The sequence below is a fragment of the Ambystoma mexicanum genome, chromosome 13 (assembly GCF_040938575.1).
Source record: "Ambystoma mexicanum isolate Mex_15411 chromosome 13, UKY_AmexF1_1, whole genome shotgun sequence".
Lineage (NCBI taxonomy): Eukaryota > Metazoa > Chordata > Amphibia > Caudata > Ambystomatidae > Ambystoma > Ambystoma mexicanum.
In genome coordinates this window covers 185,194,230-185,219,673 of record NC_090938.1, presented here as the reverse complement: position 1 = coordinate 185,219,673, position 25,444 = coordinate 185,194,230, and the positions used below count along the sequence as shown (strand labels likewise).

Genomic DNA, 25,444 nt, shown 5'->3' with positions numbered 1-25,444 from the left:
TGCATTCACAGTAATTTGTTAATATAGGCCTATATATACTGAGATTAACGATACATATGGTGATCCATTCTTGTTTGAAATGTATATCACATTACACTGATATTGTAACCATATTTTTCGTAGAGTACTTAGGAACAGATTTTCAGTTGTGGGGCCTAGAGTGTGGAACAGCCTTCCGCTGAATCTAAGGAGGGCCAAATCCCTCCTGGCCTTAAGAGCAGGCCTTAACACCTACCTTTTCAAATAAAAGTTTTATTCTTTTTCTGTGAATTTCAATGGTACTAATGCCTATATGACTACATTTTCCATCTAGTCTACTGTTCCACCTGCGCCAGGATTCGATTCAGTTCGTTGTGTGCGTGATTATAAATGACTCAAATCAAACAATGCTATGTGATGCCACTTCCTGTTTTGTCAAGGGGTGACAAGTTGTGTTCCATCGCTTCCTGTGATGTCATCAGAGGCAGGGTCATGTGATGCCCCTTCCACTACCCCTGGCATTTTAATGAAATGACGCCCCTGCGCATAATATAAAGAAGCCCGACTGTATTTCTGTGGGGCCAAGGCTACTCAGCCCCCATTGCACCCCAGGATCCAGCACATATTGTCTGCCGTTGAACTCTTCCTTCAACCGAAATACAAGGCGCGGCAAAAAAAAAAAAAATCCAAACATAAATAACTCCTTTTAAAGCAAACCATTATTTTTCAGGCTGAAAAACAAAAGCAAAGAGACGGTACCTTAAAATCAACAAATAAAGGCACTGTACAGTTCCGAGCGCCACCGCCACAAACACCTGCGACATTTCTCAGCCTTGCCGCTGCCTCAACGACGGGAAACAAAGCTGTCTCAAAGATGCTGCAAAGCAGGCTAGCCGCCTAGACGTGGGCTGTGCGGGAACAAATCTGGGAAAGACCGCAAAGGAAAAAAGTGGTTTGGGGGTCGGAGGGAGTGTTTTGCTGGATGGACCTGCTGGGCTGGCCACCAGATCGCCATGGTGCCCCATTCACAGTTCGTGAACGCTGCAATGGCGGTCGAATTGCATGAGGAAAGATGAACTTCCCGTGCAGGAAAGATGTTGGCCGGCAGGTAGTGGTGGGACGTACGGCCTGGCAAGAAAAAGCCGGGAAAGCCCGTGAAGGCAAAATGGGGGGGCGTCGTTTTGTTGGATGGTCCTGCTGGGCACCAGATCACCATGCTGTCCCAGGGACAGCGTGCAAACACTACGATGATGGCCTAGTTATATTTGGGAGCGAGTTACTGCAAACACCCAGCAGCATTCATCCCACTCGCTCCCATGAGTAACAGCCACTGGTTTCCGCCCCCAGAACACAAGGCCACGTGACCACCCATGAAACAGGATGGGGGTAGGCCCAAGACCCCAGGGGCTTGCGCAACCCGTCATAGGCCGCTCATTAAACCAAAGCGGCCTTGCAGCCCAATGCCATGCTGGTGTAACGTCGCTTTTTGCTATCTGTCAGAAAATCCTACCGACAGCAGGCATTGGGCAACCCACCCAGGGGTAGGAAAAAGTGACGGGGTAGGAAAATCTGACAGCCTGACCTGTCATTTTTTCCTACACGTCAGAAAATCCTACCAAGAGCAGGCATTGGGCAACTCACCCAGGGGTAGGAAAAAGTGACGGGGTAGGAAAATCTGACAGCCTGACCTGTCATTTTTTCCTACCCGTCAGAAAATCCTACCGACAGCAGGCATTGGGCAACCCACCCAGGGGTAGGAAAATGTGACGGGGTAGGAAAATCTGACAGCCTGGCCTGTCATTTTTTTCTACCCGTCAGAAAATCCTACCGACAGCAGGCATTGGGCAACCCACCCAGGGGTAGGAAAAAGCGACGGGGTAGGAAAATCTGACAGCCTGACCTGTCATTTTTTCCTTCCCGTCAGAAAATCCTACCGAGAGCAGGCATTGGGCAACCCACCCAGGGGTAGGATAAAGCGACGGGGTAGGAAAATCTGACAGCCTGACCTGTCATTTTTTCCTACCCGTCAGAAAATCCTACTGAGAGCAGGCATTGGACAACCCACCCAGGGGTAGGAAAAAGTGACGGGGTAGGAAATTCTGACAGCATGTTCTGTCAATTTTTGCTTCCCATCATAAGATCCTACCAATAGCACATTTTGACCGTGTAGAAGGAAAGTGGGGGTACATTTCAATGGGTAGGCACATTTGACAGGCTGTGCAGGGGTAGGAAAATGTGACAGGGTAGGAAAATATGACCGCATGTAATGTCATTTTTTTCCACCCGTCAGAAAATCCTACCGATAACACATTTTGACATCACATAGGTTAGAAATCCTTGTAGCTGGTTGGTGCGGCCCTAGACATAGGCGGCCTGGTCCACTGGGGATGCTAGGGCATTGGTCCCAGCTTCACCTGCTCCTCTTCTTCCACATTGGATTCTTCTTCATACGCCATCAAGCGCAAAGCTCATAATTGGTAATTACTATAAGAATTCACTAGATCTCCTATTTGTGGCCTAATGTGCACCTGGTACTGCAAGCATGAGAGCAGAGGCTACTTTTGAGGTCACGATAACTCCAAACCTGTGCTTGATCCCAGACCGACAGCGCTGTTCCAGTTCTTCCCACCCTGAGCTTAAATTTGTTACTTTCCTTGCAGCACAACTCACAGGGACAGGGATCCTTGTGATGGATTAGCACATATGGCCATTGGTCTGGGGTTGACCGGTACACTGGGGTCTTGGGATAGGGCATCTGGGCACTATAATTTAGGGTTTGGACTGGTGAAGGTCGGAGGCTTGTACCCTCTTTCAGGTGGGATAACTTCTCACAGGAGCTCTCTGCCCCCATTTGGAATTGCAGGGTGCATTTGTTCTGGCATACAAGTGCTAATAATATGAAACACTGAGAGGTTTATGAATCTCCGCAGGTTTGGTCTTTCTCACTGCTGCCTAAGCTACACCCAAATGCAATGAAAAGTTCTCTTGTAGCCCTGAAGGCTTTTGTACGGTTGAAGTAATACTTTAAGGCCCTCTTGACGTCTAAAGAATGAAATGCTGGTTATTCACAGTATGTAAATCTATGAAAGATTCAATGCTGGAGAAAATCTAAAAAAGCAGAGGTGAGACAATTTGATAGGGTAGTAAAATATGACAGCAAAGGTCATCATTTTTTCCTACCCATCAGAGACCACTATTTACAGGAAAATGGGGGGTCAAGTGAGGAGGGGAAAGGACAACTGTGACAAGTGACCGCTTTGCCTGTGGGATTAAGCTTGCAGTCAACAGGTAAGTATGTGCTCTGAAATGGGAGAGTGCTAAATAAAGAAAAGGGGAAAGAGTGGCAGGGGTGGCAAGGGAAGGAGGGGAGTTACGAGTTAGAGATTTAAGCGAGGGAGGGGGTTGGTCAGCGGTTCTGTCTCTGTGCAGCATTATGCTTACAGACTTCTATGGATCAGCTGCTGTGAATAAGTTGTGGGAGAGGAAAAACAGGCTGCCATTAACACTATCACTGTGCACAGACTACAGAGCGAAGATGCCGGAGACTGGAACCTCGTACTGGGGTTCTGACACCGTCCTCCCTGCTCTGATGCCCGTGCTCACAGCTATGTGCTGTATAAACTGGATGAGGAGGTAAAGAATGTCTTCACCGGCACAGCCAGGACGCTAGTGCAGAGCAGTATCCAGTCACTGTGATGTCGTGCAGATGGAGCACCTGTAATTAACTCTTGCTATATAAAGCACGATATAGGTGTTTGTCTCCATCACACCCCTTGTGTTGAGTGCTTTTGTCTGGGTATAGCGTTGGGAATTTGGGGAGGGCTTGTCGGGTGTGATTTTTCAGGTTCAGGCGACAGTGGGGGAGAGGGGTACCTGAAGCAGGGTATGGGTTACATATTTCCTAAAGCTTCTTGCGGAGGGCCAGTTGTGGGTTCTCTGCACCTCTGCTGAAACACCGCCTGGGGACTGGATGGGACCCCAGCGCCAAGTGCTGCTAACTATGAAACAGCTGGGTATAAGTGCTGCTTTCCTCCCATGCACGCGTCATACCCTTGATGTAAAGTCCTGCCCCGCCTACCCCACTGAAAGAATTGCACTAATGCTGAAACCAACGTTACAACTGACAGCACGCTACACATCCCATCTTGCAAAATCAAAGTTATCTGGACAATTTTCAAGACATCCACTATGGAAGACCTCACTGCCATCCTTGCATCCCTCAAGGCCACATTGTATGCATCTGCCTCCCTCCTCAAGAGAGGGTCCCAAGAATGCCCCTCCTCACCCCCAGAAACATGATAGGACGACGAGCCAGGAACGCTCGCAGCCACCCATCTTATTATGGACGAAATCCAAGTGCACCATTTGCTGACACGTACATGGAAAAATATCCCCTAAATCAACCATACAGACCCAATCCAGTGCACATTCTTACAGGTATAGGGAGACAACGGAGAGTGAGGATGGAAATACCCTAATAGACAGTCTCGATTAAGCACCAAGAAGCCATGATGCTGATGTCATTAGTGACACCACGACATAGCAGCATTAGTCATGAAGCACACTCACACTCCTGCACTGCATCACACAAACACACATTTGCATACACGAAGAACAAGCATACACAGCTCTATAGCTAGAGGACAGATACATATACATACTGTCACAGCTTTTATTATTTTTCTCATTAGACAAATGCAGGAACGCAGAAACGCAAGGCAAGAAGAGATCCTGAGCAAGCTTGCAGATGCTTAAAGCAATTAACCCTATGGGACTACAGGAGTATATATGGAGCCTGGTAGAACCATGTGTGACTAACCTATAGGTTACCTAGCATAACACGGGCATGTAGAAATCATATTATAAGTCTAAGTAAAATTACAGAAGGCCTCAAGTTACAGAGCAAGAGACGAGAAGAGCTGATTCAGACTGCACGGAGCGCAAAGCAGGCTCACAGCCAAGGTCAGAGATACACGACTGCATTCCAAACTTTAGACAACAAGGGACCAACTACAGAGAATCGGAATAAATCCTCACAAATGCAAGCGCAAGAGCTTGGCTTTGTTTCCAAACACGTGGTGCAGCCGAGCCAGACAATGGACATTCACCCATGGTGGGAAAGCAGACCCGATCCCAGCAAACCCAGACAAGGAAAGCAACGTAGGAGCGCATTCTCACAGGCAAAGGTGGTACACCATAAGTTACAATACAGACACATAATCGTTCACATTACCTTGAAGAGGTGCACAGAGAACTGATCGAGTCCCAGGCCTGGGGAAATCAGCTCTAACCAATCACAGAATAGAAAATCAGGGGTGGATGGCAAGGGGCAAGAACCAATGGTAAGCCCATTACTCTGCAGCAATTTAAAAGATAGTTTCTTGGGGACGGGACAGGCCAACCACCTGACATACAAGGACCAGTAGAATTACCTCAATAGGGTGCACCCATAGGTATTACCACTCTCAATACCCAATCATTTGTGGTGATAGGTTTTTCAGGGAAGGGCCCAGGGAAGACGTAAAATCGCTACAAACTGTAACGCACACCATGGAATACTGAAAAGTACTGGAGAAACTTGATTGTTTTGTATGATCCCTGTTGCTTTTTGCAATAAACTGCAGGTTGAACCTGCCGTTAGCTGAGTCCTCCATTTATTCTGGGGAAGGGAGTTGGGCCCTTGAGAGTCAGGCGGACCCCCATACAACCTCTGGCATACTGGGAAAACTACCCCAACACTCCGTACTCAAGACCCTTTCTGGCTGAAGCACTCCTCCCTTACCTGACAATAATTAACAGCTCCCAGCAGGACACAACTGTTCCTCAGGCAAGTGGTCTTTATAGAATCATAGTTGGCTAGCTAAACCCTGATTAGGTTTATAGCTCTTTGGTGACTTGTAGCCAATTACAAGAGCCATTCCGTTTGGGCTACGAGTGGAATAGGGGCCCAAGAGTGTTAGGCTGTTTGCCTACAAATGCACCCCAGTCAAAATTGTTGTGTAATACCAAGCATTCAAAATATATTTACTGTATACCAGTGTCCAGTCAAAGGAATGAAAACAAAAGGATCGAATACAATAGTTTCGAGTCAAAAGGACCGAAAAAAAGGGTTGAATGTCTTTTTTAAAATGTATTTTTTTTGGTTTCCGTGTAGCAAAAAAAAGTCTTTTTTACACCAAAAACGGGGATTTGGATTGGGGGGTACAGGGGTGAACACAAATAAAAAAATAAAGATTTCACCTTTTATTTTTCAGTCCTTTTGACTCGAACCTATTGTATTTGATCCTTTTGTTTTAGATCGTTTCACCTACAACCTACAATTGGCGCATTTCTTTCCATTTTGTTTTATGCGTGGGTAGTAATGTCCCTTAGTGCCATACTGAACGGAGATGTCCCCTTAACAAGGTCCGGCAAAGTCAGGCACTTGAAGTTGATCATGCCTACCTGCAGCTGGTTACTACTCCACAGGAGTATAAAAGGAGTGATCAGCGAAAGCAAGTTGTACGAGTAGAAGGGCGAGTCGGAGTCACAGTCAAGCCGGAGCAGCCAAGAAGGTGGAGAATGGGACGCTGAGACGCTTACCGACTGCAGAGTGAGGCTGCAAGAGGAAACGTGGTGAGGGAACCGTGTCTCCAAGGAGCCAGAGTCCATAGAAGGGAGCCCAAACACGCTGTGGTCCCTTTTGTGAGCATAACAAGTTGCTTGTTCCCCCGGGCAGAGAGGTAACAGCTCAGGAGTATCTGAGGGGCAGGAGGTGAGACACTGACCTCAGCCGTAAGAAGCAGAAGCTAACCGAAGCAACAGCATGACCAGTGAGATTCAATCCGAAGAAGCAACCCAGTATGCAAGTGAAAGTTGCTGAATTTCATTGTGTCAATGCCAACGCGTGCAGGCAGCATGTTAATAGAAAGTTCTGAGTGAAAGCAAAGCGAAGCAATGACATGCAGACAATAAATAAGATAGTAAAACCTTGTGTAAAAGTCGTTGCGCTGAAGAAAAAGCATTCTCAAATTGAAAAGTATCCATATTATTCGTTGAGATGAATGAAAGGAATTGAGAATGGCTATTAGGCCATTGAGAATTGAGAATCGCATCTTAGGCTGCGTGCTCTCCCTCATATCCTATGTCCCAACTTTCCCCACGCACCGCCTCCCCTTCTTAGCTCCCGCCCTGATCATGTGTGTAGTGTCCTTGGCGTTTTTTTTTTCCCCTCGATTGTTGGCTCATATTGCATTGCCTGCATTCCTGCTGTGTTTATTCCTTTACTTCTAGGTACCTTTTGTGATTGACTTTGTGTATTGTGTTTCAGGTTTTGTCTCCCCAAGGTTTTTGGCCCACATTGCATTGCCTGCATTCCTGCTGTGTTCATTACTTTACTTCTAGGTTCCTTTGGTTGACGACTTGGTTCGCCCCCCTGATTGGTTTTTTGTGCTTCTGTTGCTGTGGTCCATGTTTTGCACCTGATTTTCTGGTCGTTGTTTGCTGTCCACTGTTTACCCCTCCTTCTGTGTCCCTCCCTTCTTTTTGTCCTCAGCCCTACCTCTCTGTCTCACCTATCTTCTCAAACTGCTTTTCTATCGACTATCCCATCTCTCTCAGTACGTCTGGCAATAAGAAGTTCAAAGGGACATCCAGGTCTCCAACCCAGGCCTCCCTATCGCTGATACCTACACAAGTGCTTCCTCCAGACAGACCCTTAGAGGCATCCTCTTTGTTGTTCCCTCTGCAGGCCTATGGTCCCCCCACATGGTCTTGGTTCTGTCTCTTTTTTCCTCTTCTTCCATTAATGGTGGGACTCGGTGGGAGGCCTTCCTGGCCCCCTTCCACTCCTCCAAGACCATCATAAATGTCTACATTAATGGCACCATCTAGGTCCAAGGCCCGCAGGCCAACCTCCTCCTTTTTGATAGATGCTTCCTGCACCTTATAAACTTCCTTTCCTCTCCTGCTATCCCTTCTCTGGCTCCTCTGCCGCCTCTTTCCTCTGCCACCTCTACGGCTCCCTCTGCTTCTTCTCTCACCACCCTGTTGTCACCTTTAACCGCTACCCCTCTGGCACCCTGTTCCTCCGGCTACCTTGCTGTCTCCACCTTCCTATTCTGCCCTCCTTCGGGCACCTCCAATACTTCCGCAGGACGTACCTCTGACCTGTACACCTCCATGGAAGTCATTCAAAGGGGGCAACCTGCCCCAAATTGCTACTATTAACTCTTGCTCTGCTGTCAAACACTCCTCTGCCGTCTCCTGGAAGAACTTGATCTGGATGTTCTCGGTCTCACCGAGACGTGGTTCACGGCCAGCTCTGTCACAAGCTTTGACACTCTCCTTCCTGATGGCTACAAGATCCTTTCGGAAACCAGAACCAACCGACCCGGTCGTGGTGTAGCCTTGATCTTCCCGTGTATCCCTGCTTCTTTCATCCCTTTGCAGCACTACTCCTCCTTTGAATGCCTGGTCTGTACCTCAATCTCTCCTGGCCTCTCCCTCACTGTGGCCACTATCTACAGGTCAACTGGCCAGTTCGCCCTCTTTGTCTCCGAGTGGCCTGACCTCTCCTCCTCCCTCCTCCCTCCTTTCCTCTAACTCTCAATGTCTCCTCCTCAGAGACCCTAGCATCCACCTGGATGCAACCTGCCCATCTCTCCCTCTCACCACTCCTCTCTCCTGGAGTGATCACTTTCTCCTTTCCTCCCACCTATCTCTACCCCTCAGGCCAAGCCGACCCCTGCACTGCCACTTACCTTCTCGGTCCTCTGCCATGAAGCGTGTGTCAGCGCAGGCTTTCGCCGCTACTTTTTCTCTTCCTTCTGCAACTTTGGCTGACTCACATCCTGACACAGCCCTTTCTAACCTTCCTCTCTCTATCACTAACACTATTTATATCCTTGCCCCCGTCATGAGGATCTGCTTGAAGCCCAAATCCAAGTGCAACTCTTGGTACGACTCTGACCCCGTCACCCATAAAAGCAAGTGCAGGGAGGCGGAGAGGAAGTGGATGGCATCAGGCGCATCCTCTGACAAACTGGCCTGTTGCCTGCTCCAAAGACAATACAGAATCTCTGTCCTCGCCAAGAAGAGAGCTCACATCCAAGCCTGCGTCTCAGCACCATCTAACATGTCGGCCAAAGTCTTCAAAATCTGCAAGGAGCTGGCCAATCCTGCTGCAGTCTCTACCTCCCCTGTTCCCTCCCAGGCCCTATGCATGGCCTCGGCTTCTCACTTCCTCACTAAAACTCAGGACATCCTGTCCTCTCTCTCTTCTTCTACCTCCTCCTCCACTCCTGGCCCGTATGTGGCTGTCTCTCCTCCTCCTTTCTCCAACCTTTCCAATTTTCACCCCTGACGATGTTTCTAGACAAGTCCGATCTATGAAAGTCTCACCAAAGCAGGCTCTACCCTGCTCATCCAGAACCACCAAAGACCACAATGGCACCCTCGCTGTAGCCTTTGGCCATTTCTGCAAACACTCCTTTTCCACTAGAACTTTTGCCTCCCCCTTAAGCACTCCCTTGTGCACCCCCTTCTAAAGAATCCCTCTGCCAATCCTTCCTCCCCGGCTAACTATCGGCTGATCTCCATCACTCCTTTTCTGGGCGAACTCTTGAAAAAGCTGGCCATCTCTCAGCTTAATCATCACACTGAATCTGTTGGCTGTCTCCACGACCACCAGTCTGACTTCAGAGCTGCCACAATCACGGAAACTGCTCTCCTGAACACCCGTGAAGACCTCCTCTCTAACCTTCCTTCTGTCCTCATTATCCTCAATCTTTCTTCTGCCTTTGAAATGGTCAACCATGCCATCCTGCATAACCTCCGTGATAACCTGGGTATCACTGATCAGGCCCTGGTAAGGCTTACCTCCTTTCTCACTGACCAACCCTCTCGGGTCCAACTAGGATCCTTCCTCTCTTCTATCTGTGTCTCTCTACTTGTGGTGTTCCCGAGCTGTCTAACCTTTCTTCCTGGCTGTTCACTCCTTGGCACCTCTTGCCGACTGCATCGCTACCTTCTGGTCCAACTTTCAGTGTTATGCGGACAAACATAGATCTGTTGAGAGCGGTTTTAGAAGCTCACCATTTGCCCTCAAGAGTTATGACTTTTGAAAGTCTTCAATTGGGGCGTGAACCATTTGGGGTACGGTCCTTTGCGTGAGGTTGCAGGGCGTCAGGGGGTGAGAGGAATTAGTGATTCTTTAATCCAGGAGTCAAAGGATTCGATGGTTATAAGTCTACCACAGGTCGGCGTAGTTGGGGGACAGAGTAGCAGGGTTTCGGCTAGGTCGGGGAGTACCCTGACTTTGTTCCAGCATTTGTGATCAAAGGTGAGGGTAGGGGGAGCCGTGGTAGGATGGGCTGGTGTGTGGATAGAGAAAGGGATGGCAGAGTGGTCTGTCCAGATAAGTGGTTTGGGAGTGGATGTAGAGACGAGGTCCTAACTGCTGAAGATCGCATCAAGGTTGTGACCACCTGAGTGAGTTGGACCTGTGCTATGACGGGAGAGGTTGAGTACCTCAAGACTGTCGACCAGGGGTTGGGTCATAGGGTTGTTCGGCCCGTCCAACCATATATTGAAGTCTCCCAGTTGTTTGAATGTTGGGTGATTTACCTGAATGTTAGCTATTGAGTCACAGAGATTGTTGGCAAAATGTCTGTCATATCCAGGGGGTCTGTATACGAAGCTGTGAGTGAGTGTTGATGCTAGCAAGAGTTTTACTAGAAGGGATTCACAGTTAGCATTGCATGTGTGGGTTTCAGTGAGAGAGATGGAGAAATGCGGTTTGTATAGAATTGCCACTCTGCCACCTCTGGAAGGACTGTTATGGGAGATAAGCGAGTAGCCATGGGGGAAGGCCTTGTGCGCGACTGGTGCAAAATCGTCGGAGAGCCATGTTTCAGTGATAAATGTGAGGTCAGGGCTGTCAGAGGATAGGAGGTCAAAGATGCTGTGTCTGTTTTTCACCACGGAGCGGCTATTGAAAAGGAGGCATGTGATTTCATGAGGTGAAGTGATTTTCTTGATGCTCGTGGCAGGGAGTGTTCGGTCTACATAGGTGCACTTTGCAATGTTGGGAGTAGTCGGATTAGTCTGGCAAGTTGAGACTGACAGAGGGGTGGTAGTGGGGGGTTGGGATGTAGGTACTCTTTGAGGGAGGGGTGAGTGGGTCAGGTTGATGGGGTGCGGGAAGCATAAGCGGGCAGCGGTAGGTATGTTAGAGGGGTTGGGGGGAGTGGGGATGGAGAGTGGTGCATGTGAGGTGTGTGGGGTCATGTAAGTTGTTTGGGGTTTGAGTCTGGCGGGTGCTAAGGGTTTAGGAGTACTGGGTGAGAGGTCGAGTTCAAGAGGGTGAAGATGAGGCGAGGGAAGGGCCTGATGGCAGGGGAGGGGAAGGATGGGAGGTTGAACCGATGAGAAGTGGTGAGGTATGGCGAGTCGAGGGAGAGGGCTAGTCACCTTTTCTGCGTTTTTTGGGTCTGACTGCCAGGGGGGTGTGAGAGAAGGTAGGCGGGTCAGAGGGGAAGGAGGATGAGGTGATGGTTATAGAAAGGGCATGGCGTGCTATTTTGAGAGATGGGAAAGGGTTTGAAGGGGGAGGTTGGTGGATGGGGGTCAAGAGGGAGCTGAGGGTGGGGGAGACGGTGGTGTGGGAGATTGGGCGAGAGGGTTTCGCAGGTGAAGAGGTGGGGGTTCAGAGTTGTGTGGCGTTTGTGGGGTGCGGTTGTCTTTGTGAGACCTCTGTCAAGGCGACGCTGCATTTGAGGAAGAGGAATAGGTGGCGAGGAGGAGTGGGGCTGATGTGGGGGGAGTGGATGGAGTGCGTGTTGGTGGAGGGTTGCCCCTGATGGTGTGACGTGGAGCACTAGATATGAGTGTGGGTGCTAGTGCAGGTGTCAAGAGGGCTTTGGCAGGGGTTGGGTGTGCTGGGGTGGTCGGGGTTGCTCTGGGGGTGAGTTCCTGAGTGAGCGCACAGATGCTGTGTTATTTGCATAGAACACGTGGTGTTTGGAGAGCCAGAGAGCTCCTCTGGCTTGTGAGGTGGAAATTGCATGGGGTGTAAGGGAGGGGAGAAGGGGATTGTTCTCTGTAGATGCCTGGGGGAAGAAGGCCGGCGAGTGGGCTGGTTGGGCGGAAATGTGTGGGATGAGGTGCGCAGTGTTTGGCGTGCCAGTGTGCTCCTCTGATTTCAGAGTTGGTTTTGGGATGGTGATTAGGGGGTCAGAGGGGGGGGGGCAGATTATCGGCGATCGAGTACAATGGTCTGAGTTGGCAAGTCGATGTGGGATGAAGGGGGGGTTCCTGAAAGAGGGTGCGAGTACGGGGCACAGGTGCTGGGGGTGGTGCATTATGGCGGGTGGGTGTGGTGCAGATGGGGCAGGGTTGAGGGGGTGCAGCGGCATTCTTTGTTGTCTAGACACCTAGGTTTCTCCATCAGGGAGGGGAGGTCGGTCATGATTGTGGGATGGAGCACATCAGCAGCTGAGTGATGTGTGGGTCAGAGAGTAGCTGCACGTCCAGAGGGCTAGGACCGAAGGAGTCGAGTCTGGGTCGAGGCACCTACTAATAAGATGGCAGGAAGTGTACTGAGCTATAGTGCAATAGTGCACTTAAGGTTGGGACATCTGGATAGAGGGAGAAAGGGCCTAACATGAGGGAACAACAGTAGATGCAATAACAGTGAATGCAATAGCAGCACCTAGGTTTGGGACGCCTGGATAGAGGGAGAAAGGGCCTAACACGGGGGAACAACAGTAAATGCAATAGTGGTAGTAACGGTAACTCAAGAGGCAGGCAGCAATCTGAAACACTAGGAGCTGTTTGGCTGTGGGCTGAATCTAAGTGTGATAGGACACAACAGGTGGGGTTAAATTGAATTTCGATGGGTTTGGACATTTTACTGGGGAGCAGCAGGTGCTGGTCTCCTACCTTGTCAGTCGCTGCTGGTGGACGGCTGCAGGCACCACAGGCTAACACGGGCCAACATGGTCTGGAGCTGCTTCTTCGGGGGCTGCTGTCCTTTCAGTTGTGGTCCTGCCACCAATGTGAGCAGTCTTATCCAAACTGCTAGACCACACAGCATGCCTATGATTGCTTGTGTTCCCATAAAGGATGCTCTGTGACACTTCTGGTAAATTGCTCTTATGTTCCATCAAGTTGTATCAACTAGTTGCATAGGAACGTGGCAGAAACCCACTGGCTCCCACCACCCAGGCCTAACTCTCTCCAACTGCCTGGGCTGGAGCCTCACTCATACCCAAACATTCTAATCCCTCTCACAGCATTCTTATTGACCGCAGACGTTCCATACCTTCTTGCAAGCACTATATAACACACCTCCCCTCTTTTGTACACACGCACACCAGAGAACACACTCGGACCATATACATTCTTCCAGACTCTACATAACACACCTCTCCTTTTTCAACACACCCACCAGGGCACATCTCGGATGGGAACTCACTCATACAAACATACAGGTGAGACAAAGCACACCATAAGCAGGGTCGGAATGGGACAAGAAATAGGCCGGGCACCCCGCCCAAAAAGTGCACCATATCCCGGAATCGCAGACTTAGGGATGTTGAAGAGGGGCTGGTAGTCCCATATGGGATTCTGATTGACGGCTGTTTGTACCACCCACTGGGAGACAGGCAGCCATTGAGGCAGTGCCTACCGATATAGGGTTGCAACCCCTTAGTTATTGTGACAAATCAAAGGTATTCGTCCCTTCTCTCAAGGTTGGACCCACTCCCTTTGAGGCTAGGGAGGTGAGTCCACTCCGCAAGACTCTCCCTAGGGGTCTGGGCAAGTTGAACCAAACTGGGAATGACTTCCTCTTAGGGGACAATTACTCTCATTTCCACGGGGAACTCTCTAGACCACCCACCTTATATGCATATATGTGACTGCCTTCCATAAAGAATATCTCTTTAAGAAGAGATCTATATATAATTGGGATGAGTGGATCACAAGAGGAGAGAGATTATGGTGCACAGGGGAACCCCTTAGCATATTCACGCCTTGGAGAGGCAGACTACGAGGAAACCGTGGAACCTGCGACTGTTCGACAAACTGAAGAACGCCAGCTCAAGACACCGGAGTCCCGGCGAAGTAGACAACAGGGAAGCCGTTGTGAAGATGGGGAGAGAAAACCTGTCCGACATGGTGGTGTGACCAGGACCATCCTGCGGTGTGCCAGACCCCCGCCTAACAATGCCGAAACCCCTACAGCAGGGAGCGCCGACACCTCCCACTGGCCAGCATCCCTCGACTACAGTAGCCGACAGAGACGCAAGGAACAGAATGTTGGAGAAACCCGAGACCGAAAACACGAGGCAGGTTACCCCAGCAAGTGCTGAGCCACACAATGTCACCCAGGACAAACAATGGTACAGGGGAAAATAGGAGAAGCGGGAGGCCGCCGGGGCAACCTAGTGTAAGGAGTGGAACGAGTGAAAGGCCTGAGGGCTACATTCGAATAGTAAACCTGAATAAGTCAATATATGAGGAACAAATGAAGAGCTTGACAAACAAGGGTGAGTGGGAAATGAAGGAAAGGTGGAAACGAATACCGTGGAAAGAGGGGAATAGCAGCTCAGTGTTGAAGGGTGGGGAAGACCCTCCATATCCAAGGGTCAAAGGAATTGTGATTTGAAACTGCCAAGTGAATTAAATAACAAGAGAAAGAAACCAATAGAGAAACCCAGGAGGGGGGATTCCTAACACAAATAAAACCTTAAGAAAGGTTGGATCTCAGGGTGTCAGAAACCTGAAAGTAAAATAAAGAATGTGAGACAGTATGTTCAGGAGAATCATTATAAACATAACACTAAAGAGAATAAAAGACCAATGAACAGCTAGGATTAGCTACAAGAACTCATGAAGGAAACTCCAAGAGAGTGTCAAAGAAAATCAGCATAAGCAACATATTTCAGAAACAGAGAGATTTTGTTTATTGACGATCGAAGGAGCTAAAATAAAAACCCTGAGAGAAAGCCACTGCCAAGAAGGCAAAAGGGAAACGACCAGGAGATGAGAGACATTCTTTTGGCCGACTTTAGTTGTTTGTGTTAGTGGAAGGGTCAGATAGAGTTGCGTTTAGGACTGAGGACATTTACTTGACACTTTGTGACGACAGACAAGCACTTTCCGTTACTTTAGTAAGGCCGGGAACCCCCTCTAGCATTAGGGGGAGATAGGCCTTTTCTTTATAATTTCATCAAGAGAAAGTCAACCTGTCCAGAGTATGTCCGACTCCTTCTTCCGACTCGCCACATTATCCTGGATGCGTGTAGGTGTTCCGGCAGCAGGGGCCAATCCAGTTATATAGGTGTCTTGAGTGGCTCTCATCAGCTCAAGGAGGTCCCCCTTGGAGAGACGGGGAAACACAGCAGGCTCCAAACACATTTGCACAGAGATACTGTTCACCCAGCAAGCCCACACAGCGCTACCCATCCACAAATCCGCTAGGAGAGAGTCTTTATGGCAATGACACGTAAAACCTGTTCTCGTCTGAAATGCAGAGCACTCCTCATAACTGCCAAACCAAAGTATCAAACCTTACGAAACCAGACATAAAAAACTAGCCTTACTGTACGGGTAATTGGAAAAGCTTGGCCTTACAAGCTTGGGTGCCAATTTATGATTTTCGCTACTGTAAGAGGATTCAATTCAACACTACAGCTAAGTCAATGCCTAGTCTGGGATACTGAATGGAAACCCTTATTGATATATCTTTATGTCCAGTTCATGAGTTCTGGATGACTACCCCTATATAACACCCCTCTCTTAGAATCCCCCTGACCCCACTGAGCCAAGGAGTAGTTCTGTTTTGCAAGTTTAAAATGTTTATTTAAGAATTTAAACTATATATATATATATATATCACACTTTATAATAAATTAATATCTGATAGTACACTTAGACATATGATGTTGATCAAAAATGGGTAATCTGGCACTAGCACACTTCTTTACAATCAATGAGGAGTTAGTATAGGATGGATAAAGTAGCAAAACTACTTTTATGATTTCAAGGGAAAAGCAATGAGGAATAAAATGCAGTACAGAAATACTTGATATGATTTTAGCAAAAGATAAAATAATCACTTTTTCTCTGGCAATTCACCCCCTCCCTTATGCAAGACATGGAAGTAGATGGAAAGAGGAGCACACAGTTCTCAGGAATGCAATCAAATACAATACGAAATTCAGTTCCCCCCAGCAAGCTTAGAGAAAACCGGTATGAGTTTTAAAACACAGGCCCAAAATGCTTTTTAAATGTGATGGCAATGGATGAAAAATATGCTGAAAATGCTTTTAATTCCCTTTAGGAGGTTGAGGGGGAGTGGTAGCTACTTGGGATGAGTTCGGGCTCACTTTAGCAATGATTCAGGGATGGTTCTTAAGATGCAAACGAATTTTAGCAGTTCAGGCAAAAGCAGCTATTTTTTTACAAGTAAAGAAATCGGGCCAAATCACAAATCATGGCAAAATTCGCGAGTGCGTGAATCGTGATTGCGGGAAAAGTATAAGGAGGAAAGTTAAACCAAGTTCGTACCCCAAACGGTTCCAGAGATACGGACGATTAAATAAAGGTAGTTTTTCGAATTTTAAGTAAACTCAAAATGACAGGTGACAGCTTTGCAGCTGCAGAATTGACAAATGACAGTGGTGCAGCTTTACAAAATGACAAGTGACAACTTCTAGGAGGCAGTTCTGGTTAGATTAAAATAGTTTGGATTAGATTATTTTAACTAAGAGATTGGTTCTGCACAGTTCTGCTAGGTACTCACAATATATTTTTGAAATAGGCCTCACCACGGATCTGATCAGGTTTTGGACTGGACTCCGGTTCTGGTCTCGGCACTTCACAGTGATCTGGGTCAGCTCTCTGGTTCTGCTCACAGTGGTCTGGGTCACTCTGGATCTCTGGTCTGGTCTGTCCGGATACAGCGGTCTCTGCACGGCTCCTGGATCTCTACACTGGTCCTGGCAAAAGTTCTTGGCAAGGGATTCAAGCAGCTCGCCTGGCTGTGAGTAGCTTGCAATGATTTGAGGCCTGCTGAAGAGAACTCAGCTTGTGGCTTTAGGCCTCCAATTTAGGTTCTAAAGTATAAGTTCTAGGTTCTGGAATATGTAGCTGGAGTCAGTCTGGAACTGGTATCTTCTGGATGTTGTGTGGTCCGGCAAAGCTTCCCGCAAGAAAATGGAAAATGAAGTCCTCTCTAGATTTCAGTGGTCCCTTTTTATGTGGTCTGAAAGTGGGTGGAGATGCTAGCTTTCTAGGCCCAACCCCTTCAGAGTTCTGATAGGTTGGAGAATTCTTTGCGTTCTCACTGGCTTGCAGAAAGGACACTCCCCTGTCAAATTACACACAAATCTATATTTGACCTAAAGACATATTTCATAGATACACAGTGGTTTGAAATTACATGCACCCATCACGTATCACATGAGGTATACTCTGTTCAAACTCTGATGTTTCTAAGAGCTTGCATCCAGAAATGGCAATATTTTGCGCTTTTTAGTGGGTTATGCAACATTGTTTTTTCATTAAAATTGATACACATATACACCCTCCTACTACACATATCTCAGTAACTTTCCATTTGTCTAGCTTAAATACAGTGTCTGTGGTGTCAATAAATAGCGGGGTTTTGCCCCAGAACATCACACAAATTGGAGTTTGGGCTTGAATTGTAGGCAAAGTTTCCATTTTTGGGTTCCCCACATTTCACATTTCTGTCATCCGGTTACCAAGAGTTATCAGTGTTTCTGAAAAATATATATTTTGCTTTCAATTCAGTTCTCAGAGTTTTGGAGTCCGCCTCCAAGACTTGGGTGGGTCAGTGATCGCATGTCTCTTCTGCTGGGAGCTCTTTGTGTACAGTCAACAGTCAACATCAGCATATTCTATTCAAGTGCAAGAGCCTATTGTGTGGTCTCCAGGAGGCTGCCAGCCAGTCTGCCTTCTATCAATCAAGAGGTCATGTGAGATTCTAACTCCTGGTGTGAATCTCTGGAGGTGAGAGGTTTCCCAGCCTTTTGGCCTGTTAATCAAATCAGATTGTCTCTGGGAACAGCAAGTGGTTACGTTTTTAATTAACTCCCAGCTTTTGATGTAAAGGCCTCTCCTGCAACTCCTGACATGCAGTTTCCCTGTCAGAGTTTAGACCGCTAGCGCCGCCTTGAGGTATTTATCGGTACTGCGTCCATTTTTTGGATCAGTCTTGAATGAATGCATTCCAAACAAGATATTTTACATGGAAGTATATTATCCAGGTTCAGCACATGGCACTGGTGTGGTTCTGCAGTAAAATAATTTTGTGTCCGTTGAAGGAATGAATTCCCAATAGTTGTGGGTTGCTTTTGGCAATCAGCATTGCCCCTTTTGCAATGGTTTCAGGCTACTGTGTGTAGCCCAATGGTGGTTTTAGGCAGTGCCCTTCTGTGCCCATAACAACGGCAAAAATGGGTGGCAGCCTATTCTTCAAGCCTTTCCCTGTGCATTTTCTGGGAAGCTCTGGCCATCATGATGTTTTCAATGCCAGTAATGCACAGTTTTTTGTGGTAGGGCTCGGACGCATGGGTAAAAACATCCCACACTACGGAGGCAGACATTCCGACACTGAGCAAAGAGAGGGAGCCCTGCCCATGTCCAGGTTGAAACAAACCATTTTAAAGCACGTTTTGCAACAAGAAATGGAAAAAAAGCCACAGGATTAACTGGCAATTCTAAACCTATAACATTTCTGCAACAGTCACCTTTCCTCCGGAGCTGTCTTTCCTCAGCATTTTGCTTTTGGATCTCCACCTTGCCCCTACTTCTTCTGCACCTGCCAGACAGCTTTGCCTGTCCACCCCTCTCCTTCCCCCTCCACCCTGCAATTAAGGCTCAAGTGGTCCAATCATGTGGAGTCCTTTCTACTTTGAAGTGATCAGCACGTGCTAATTTTACAAGACGGATGCTAACACTTCACCGAGTCTCAGCCTAGCAGGACAGGACCCAGAAGCAATCTCACAACAGGACTCAATTTTTTTTTGTCCGTTTTTGGTCACCCTCATAAAATAGATGCAGTATACCCACTGGGCAAATGACACTCCTGCCCTAGTGGATCTGGGAGTACGGGGTCAATGTCTCCCATGTACTCAGTGGCTGTGTGGTACCTAAGCTTACAAGTGCACAACACACTGTTTGTTCATATAGTATAGAAGGAGCTCAGCCTGCCTGCACAGTAAGGATCTACAGGCGGTAGAAGGGGTCGAGGGCGAAGAGTTACAAATAAAGTGACATATGCATACTTAACCACGGTCTGCTGGGAACATTGAATTAAACAACACTCAAATGTAATGAGGAAACCTGTAAAGGGATGAACAGTTTCTGATGTTATTGATCCTGAGGTGGCTTTCTACAGGGTTGTATACGAATTGATCGTTTTACAACTGCTCGAATGACAAATGACCTTTTCACAATTGACCGAATTGTGAAGGTCAATTGTACCATATATGTGGGGGGAAACCCCCCACAACCCCCCACCCAACGCCAAACCCCCCAAAACCCATATATATATATATATATATATATATATATATATATATATATATATATATATATATATATATATATATATATATATATATATTTGGTTAATTGTGAAAAGGTCAATTGTGACCCTTTAAATTCGGTCAATTGTTCATTCGAACAATTGTAAACGACCAATTTGGGTAATACCTTCTACAGCACTCTTTAGCTTTGATGCTGTATTCCTTCATTTTTTACACAAACAAAATGTGCTTCTTGTCTCCTCCTTTCCTCCTTCACTGTTCCCATTCCTCTGATTATCCAGGGTATATATCTCAGCATGTGGTGCCTCCCTTTCAAGTCTTTTTTTTCCTTATTAGACAGGCCTTCATCCCGAGCCTGGTCACTGGCCTGAAGTATGATGGTGTATTAATAGCCGAGATAACATAATAAGGTATGGTTCAATAACTATGCCGATGATACACAAGTACTCTTAAGGCTTGATTTTCTAGAAAGTGATCCCCCATCCCGATTGAAGAATTGTCTTACAGCAGTGGGGGACTGGATGGCCAATAAATGGTTGAAGTTGAAGATTGCAAAGACCGCGATTATGGTAACAGGTGCCGCTGAATCGCAGGCAGCCTGTACCACTGACTTTTAGCCAGATTCTTTTGGCCCATGTCCAGCCCCTGTCAATTCTATCAAAAGTCTTGGTGTTAAAGTTCAGTCCTCAGGCTCCAGGGAGCTGCAGATTGCATCAGTATGCAACTCTGGGTTTTTAAAGCTTAACATTTTGAGGAAGATGCTGCCATTTTTACCCTCCGAGTCTCGAGCAAAGGTTGCTGCAGCTTCAATTCTTGGGTCTATTGATTACTGAATGTTGGCCAGCCAGCTTTCTTGGCTCACAAAGCTCCTTCAGAATGCTGCAGTGCAGCTGGCTCGGTATCAGGTAATAATGTCCCCATACATAATGTCGCTGGGATAAGCCATTGGCGACATTATATATGGTGACATTATTTATGGGGACAGGTTGCGGGGATGTCCACTGCTCCCCTTATTTAAAAAAAAACAAAAAAGAAATTGCGGGTTGCAGGAGTGTCCCCGCATGTGCAATGTAATAATGTCTCTGCAAAAACAGCGACTTTTGTCAGGAAACATTTTTGCAGGGACATTACTACATGGAACCGCTGGCTCTTGGAGTTGGTGGAATGTCCCTCTCCCAAGATCTTCATCAATTGCATTGGCTTCCTGTGCATAGTGGCATCGAGTTTAAGACTCTCTGCATTTCTCATCAGGCCTTCTATCAGTTGGGCGCTGGGTATCTGCCGATGAGACTCATTCCATACACTCCCTCAAGGCAGCTCCGTTCGGAGTCTCAAAAACTTCTGTTGGTCCCTTGCTTCTAAAGATCCGGGTCAGTGGTCGTGCTTTCTCCACAAATCATTTAAGAAGCATTCATGATCATTTAGCGTTTTGGAAAGCTCTTGAGACTTAACTTTTGTAGTTTCTTGCTATTAGGATTTCTGGAGTGGACTCTCCTACAGGCTGTTTCTTAGCACCTAGATGCCTTCTGGCTGTAGTGCTGGGCTTTATAAATGCTATTAGATACATTACATTACTGTCACTTCCTCAACATGCTGTCATTCAACTATTTCATCATTCATAAAGACTGTTATAATGACAGCCACTCCATGCCCACACCTGTTGCACAATGATAAGACCCCCACCCCATCCAACTGCCTCCAAACGCAGTCATGAACGTTTACTTCATCAATCTGAGTGTGGGGGCTTTTGTGAACGCCAGACCCCGGACCGGTTACCTAAAACCAGAATCGAAGGTCCGAGATGTGACCCATCTCAGTGTGGTGAGTGCAGTGGGCCTTTTCTGCAACTTATGTGAGCGCCAAGCGGCCGCTCACCCTTTGGGGCACCTAGCCTCCCACTGAGTGTGGTTGTGTGTCAAGTGATAATCCATGAGCCTTTGGTTTTTTTGTTTTATTAATTTGTCATTATTTTTTCAAATCCTAACATTCCATACTTCACAACGGTTTGTGTTCACAAGTTCATCAGCTGTAATTGCATATTAACCATTTCTCAGCTCATCGCCCACAGATGCTTAAAACTACCACTATCACTTGGCCACATCCAGCCTTCCACTCTATCGAACTCTCACCAAATACCCGTCTCCTTCCCTCTTTCCTCCTTCCATGCCGAGTCATTGTTATGCTCCTCTTCGATTCATGGCTCCCCAACCTTTCGTCCCTACTTGGCCAATTCCTCACTGCATTACGGGGGCTTTCAAATCCAGGGATGAGGTTAATTTGTTTAATATATGACCCCTATCTAGTTCCACCCCTTCCTCCTCTTCCAGATTAATATTCTTCCGCAAGATTTCCTTTCCACCAACACCCATCGTTGTTTGTCCTTTATCCATTGCTGTACCTGTGGGCTTTTTGAGCATTTCCAGGATATGGCTACCTGTCTTTCAGCCAATATCAGCATAAATTGCACTGTCCTTTTCTGAGTTTTGTTTCTCTTCCCTCCCGCAAGCATTACCCACAAGCAGATAGACGGTGTGGGAGTATAATTACTCCATAGTAACTCATTAATTCAGGCCATTACCCCATCCCAGTATATGATTATAGTCGAACATTAACACAACGTATACCAAAACTCTGCCTGGCCCTCACCACAACGCAGACGTTCATGGGAATGATTAACTGTGTGTAGTTCTGCTGGAGTCATGCATACCCTGTGCAGATTACAGAAGTGAGTTACCTGAAACCTCCCCTTGACTGTTTGCTGACCTGGTTTGGACATCCTCGTGGTATCAGGTATTAATATCGCCACATATATGGTCGCCGTAAATAATATCGCCGGGAAAATGTCGTGGCGATATTATTTGGGTGACCATATATGTGGCGATAGGGGCAAAAAAAAAAAAAAATTTAAAAAAAATTGGGGGTTGCGGGGGTGTCCCCCGCATGTTCCATGCAATAATGTTGCCACAAAAAACGACCATTTTTCGGCGATATATTTGTATGGCGATATTTTTGTAGCGACATTATTACATGGAACCATCCTCATTGGAGGGTGGAGCATTTGTAATAATAAATAAATGTGACATTTATTTTAAAGCAGCAAAGATTCACTTTACTAATATCATATCATACAGTCAGCTGCTCGGCAGCCAGTTACCACCTAGAGACAGGCATTAAAGTTTAACGGGGCAACATCACTTGTTCAGCGTCCTTTGAATGCCACATGTCCCTTCGGGCTGTACAGGGGGCGAGGGTCCTTTCGGAAAGCTACCAGCCTGTCAGCGGTACACCCCCTCTTGGTGCAGCCGTTTCGCTGCAGGCCGGTTCGGCGCGGCAAGTTCGGCATGCCCAAATTCCCTCACGCCAAATTCCGAAAAATAATTCTTTTCAAATGCAGCCGGGTTTGATGAAACTGCCTTTTAATTGGCTTTCCGAGGAAATGTTATCGTGTTGCATTTGAAAAGAATTGTGGCTTTGGGTTGATGTAAACAGCAACGCCAAAAGAGGGTGTACCATTTCTGCTTATATTTCTCTCTTATATTTTTTTTTTATCAGACTGTTGCATCATGATGGTTAAATATGTAATTTTGCTGCCCCATACATAAGGGCACTTAGGTCTTGTGGTTAAGTTCCAAGCCTCACAATCTTGCCGGCCATGGTTCGTCGCTGAGCTAAAGCTTTTTATTTTATTGTAGTTTTAAAATATCCCATTATTTTTATTTTGCGGAGAAAAGAAAGAAAGGTTTAGCTAAACCACGAACCATGGCCTGCAAGATTGTGAGGCTTGGAACTTAACCACAAGACCAAACTGCCCTTGTTCCTGGAGCAGCAAAATTACATATTTAACTGTCATGATGGAACAGTCTGTTAAAAGAAAAATAAGAGAAAATGGGTGCACCGAAAAAAATAAATAAGAAAAAATGGGCACACCGAACTGGCCGCCGCGCCAAAGCGGTCGAAGCTCTCGCCAGCTACCACTTCTCTGCTCCACCTCTCCTCCCACCCCTCCCAACTACCACCTTTCTCCTCCACCCCCTGCCCACTACCACCTCTCTCCTGCCACCATACCACCTCTCTCCTCCCACCATCTGCCCACTACCACCTCTAAACCCCCTGCCAGCTACCACCTCTCTCCTCCACCCCCTGCAAGATGCTACCTCTCTCCTCCACCCCCTGCCCACTACCACCTCTCTCCTCCCACCACCTGCCCACTACCACCTCTAACACCCTGCCCACTAGCACCTCTCTCCTCCCACCATCTGCCCATTACCATCACTCTCCTCCCACCACCTGCTCACTACCACCTCTAACCCTCTGTCCACTACCACCTCTCTCCTCCCACCACCTGCCCACTACCACCTCTAACCCTCTGCCCACTACCACCTCTCTCCTCCCACCACCTGCCCACTACCACCTCTAACCCTCTGCCCACTACCACCTCTCTCCTCCCACCACCTGCCCACTACCACCTCTAACCCTCTGCCCACTACCACCTCTCTCCTCCCACCATCTGCCCACTACCACCTCTAACCCCCTGCCAGCTACCACCTCTTTCCTCCACCCCCTGGAAGATGACACCTCTAACAGCTCCCTTTGTCCCACTGTCACTCAATCTCTGCCACTGTCCATGTCACGTTTGAGCAAACATAGAACATCTTTGCTGCATATATATCGAGCACTTCTTTAAGGTCCCATGATGAATGCGTCTTTTTTTTGTAAATGAAAATACTGTGCGCTCTATTTCTTGTGTCCCTTTCTATTGCCACACACCCCTGCAATGGCTCTCTCAAGAAGCATGACCCAATATTGTTGTGAACATATTGAAGTGGATTATTTGATGACTTCACCTATGTGGACTTCAGGCAGTGGACGAGTCGCTCTTTCTATATGCGGATGGCTGACTCCAATTACTCGAGACAGGGTGTGATCACATCTAAAGCCTCCCTCGCGTTCTTTACCCGCCTGAGCCCCCTCCCTCTATCCCGTGTCAGCTCTCTCTAAACTAAAGCTCCCAGTCCGCTCCCACCAGCGTGCACATTAGCCAGTGCTGCAGGAGGCAGACCCGGGCAATGTGTTCTGTGAAAGGAAATGTACAATAACGTGCAACCCTGAAAACATTCAGTGTGGGGGAGGAGGGTTACAATGGCACCGCATTTAGTGATTATTGCAATCCTGGGAGTTTATAGAATAAAAACGCATAGTGTCCGCTGGATGCTTGTTCTTTCCGTCCGCTGGGTTCGTGCTCTTTCCGTCCCTTTTGAAGTCGCTCGTGAAATGACTTCTCTTTGTTCTTTTATTTCAGTCAGCCTAGCTCACATAAAGTTAAATTAACTGCACCCCGGGGTCCCCAAAAAGACAGGCACGCCACATTCATGGTTCAGCAGGATAGGATTTTCTGACACATAGCAAAAAGTGACGTTACACCGGCAAGCCTGCAGCCGCCAGTAATTAAGCAAATGGAGTCTAAAGCCCCACTCCGTGGGGGGAACACTGGTCGATGTGCAGGCCCTGTGGCGAGGCCAGGCATCTCTCACACCCACACCCCTCAACTCCACACACATACCTGAGCAATTCCCGATGAGCTCCTTCAATCTGCTCAGGGCGGTCGGTGCAGCTGCAGCGCGATGCTTCTGCTGCCGAGTCCTCGTCAATGCTCCTACCGGTTCATCCGGGGCTGGAAAGTGGACGAGTCTCCGCAGCCCGAGACCTTTAAGCATCCCCCTGGCCTAGAGCATGTTCTGGCCAGCCAAGGGTAACGCCACTTCCGCCTCAATCAGGAGTGGTGGGGCGATGAATCCCCTGGTGGGGGGTGCGGGGCTCTGTCCCTCCTGCACCTCCTTTGGGGGCTGGCCATCCGTTTGACATACTGTAGGCCCCCCTCTCAGGTGTGCAGTCCGCCCCCTCCT

General features: G+C 47.7%; 1 protein-coding gene across 1 annotated transcript in view; it reads right to left on the bottom strand.

Moving 5' to 3' along the window:
- The window catches only part of LOC138521060 (uncharacterized), a 168,392-nt gene extending 143,215 nt beyond the window's left edge, over window positions 1–25,177 (bottom strand). Inside the window, exon 1 of the mRNA XM_069633581.1 lies at window positions 25,102–25,177. The gene's annotated coding sequence lies outside the window, so the exon portion shown is untranslated. The remainder of the gene's footprint in view (window positions 1–25,101) is intronic.
- Between the last annotated feature and the right edge of the window lie 267 nt (window positions 25,178–25,444).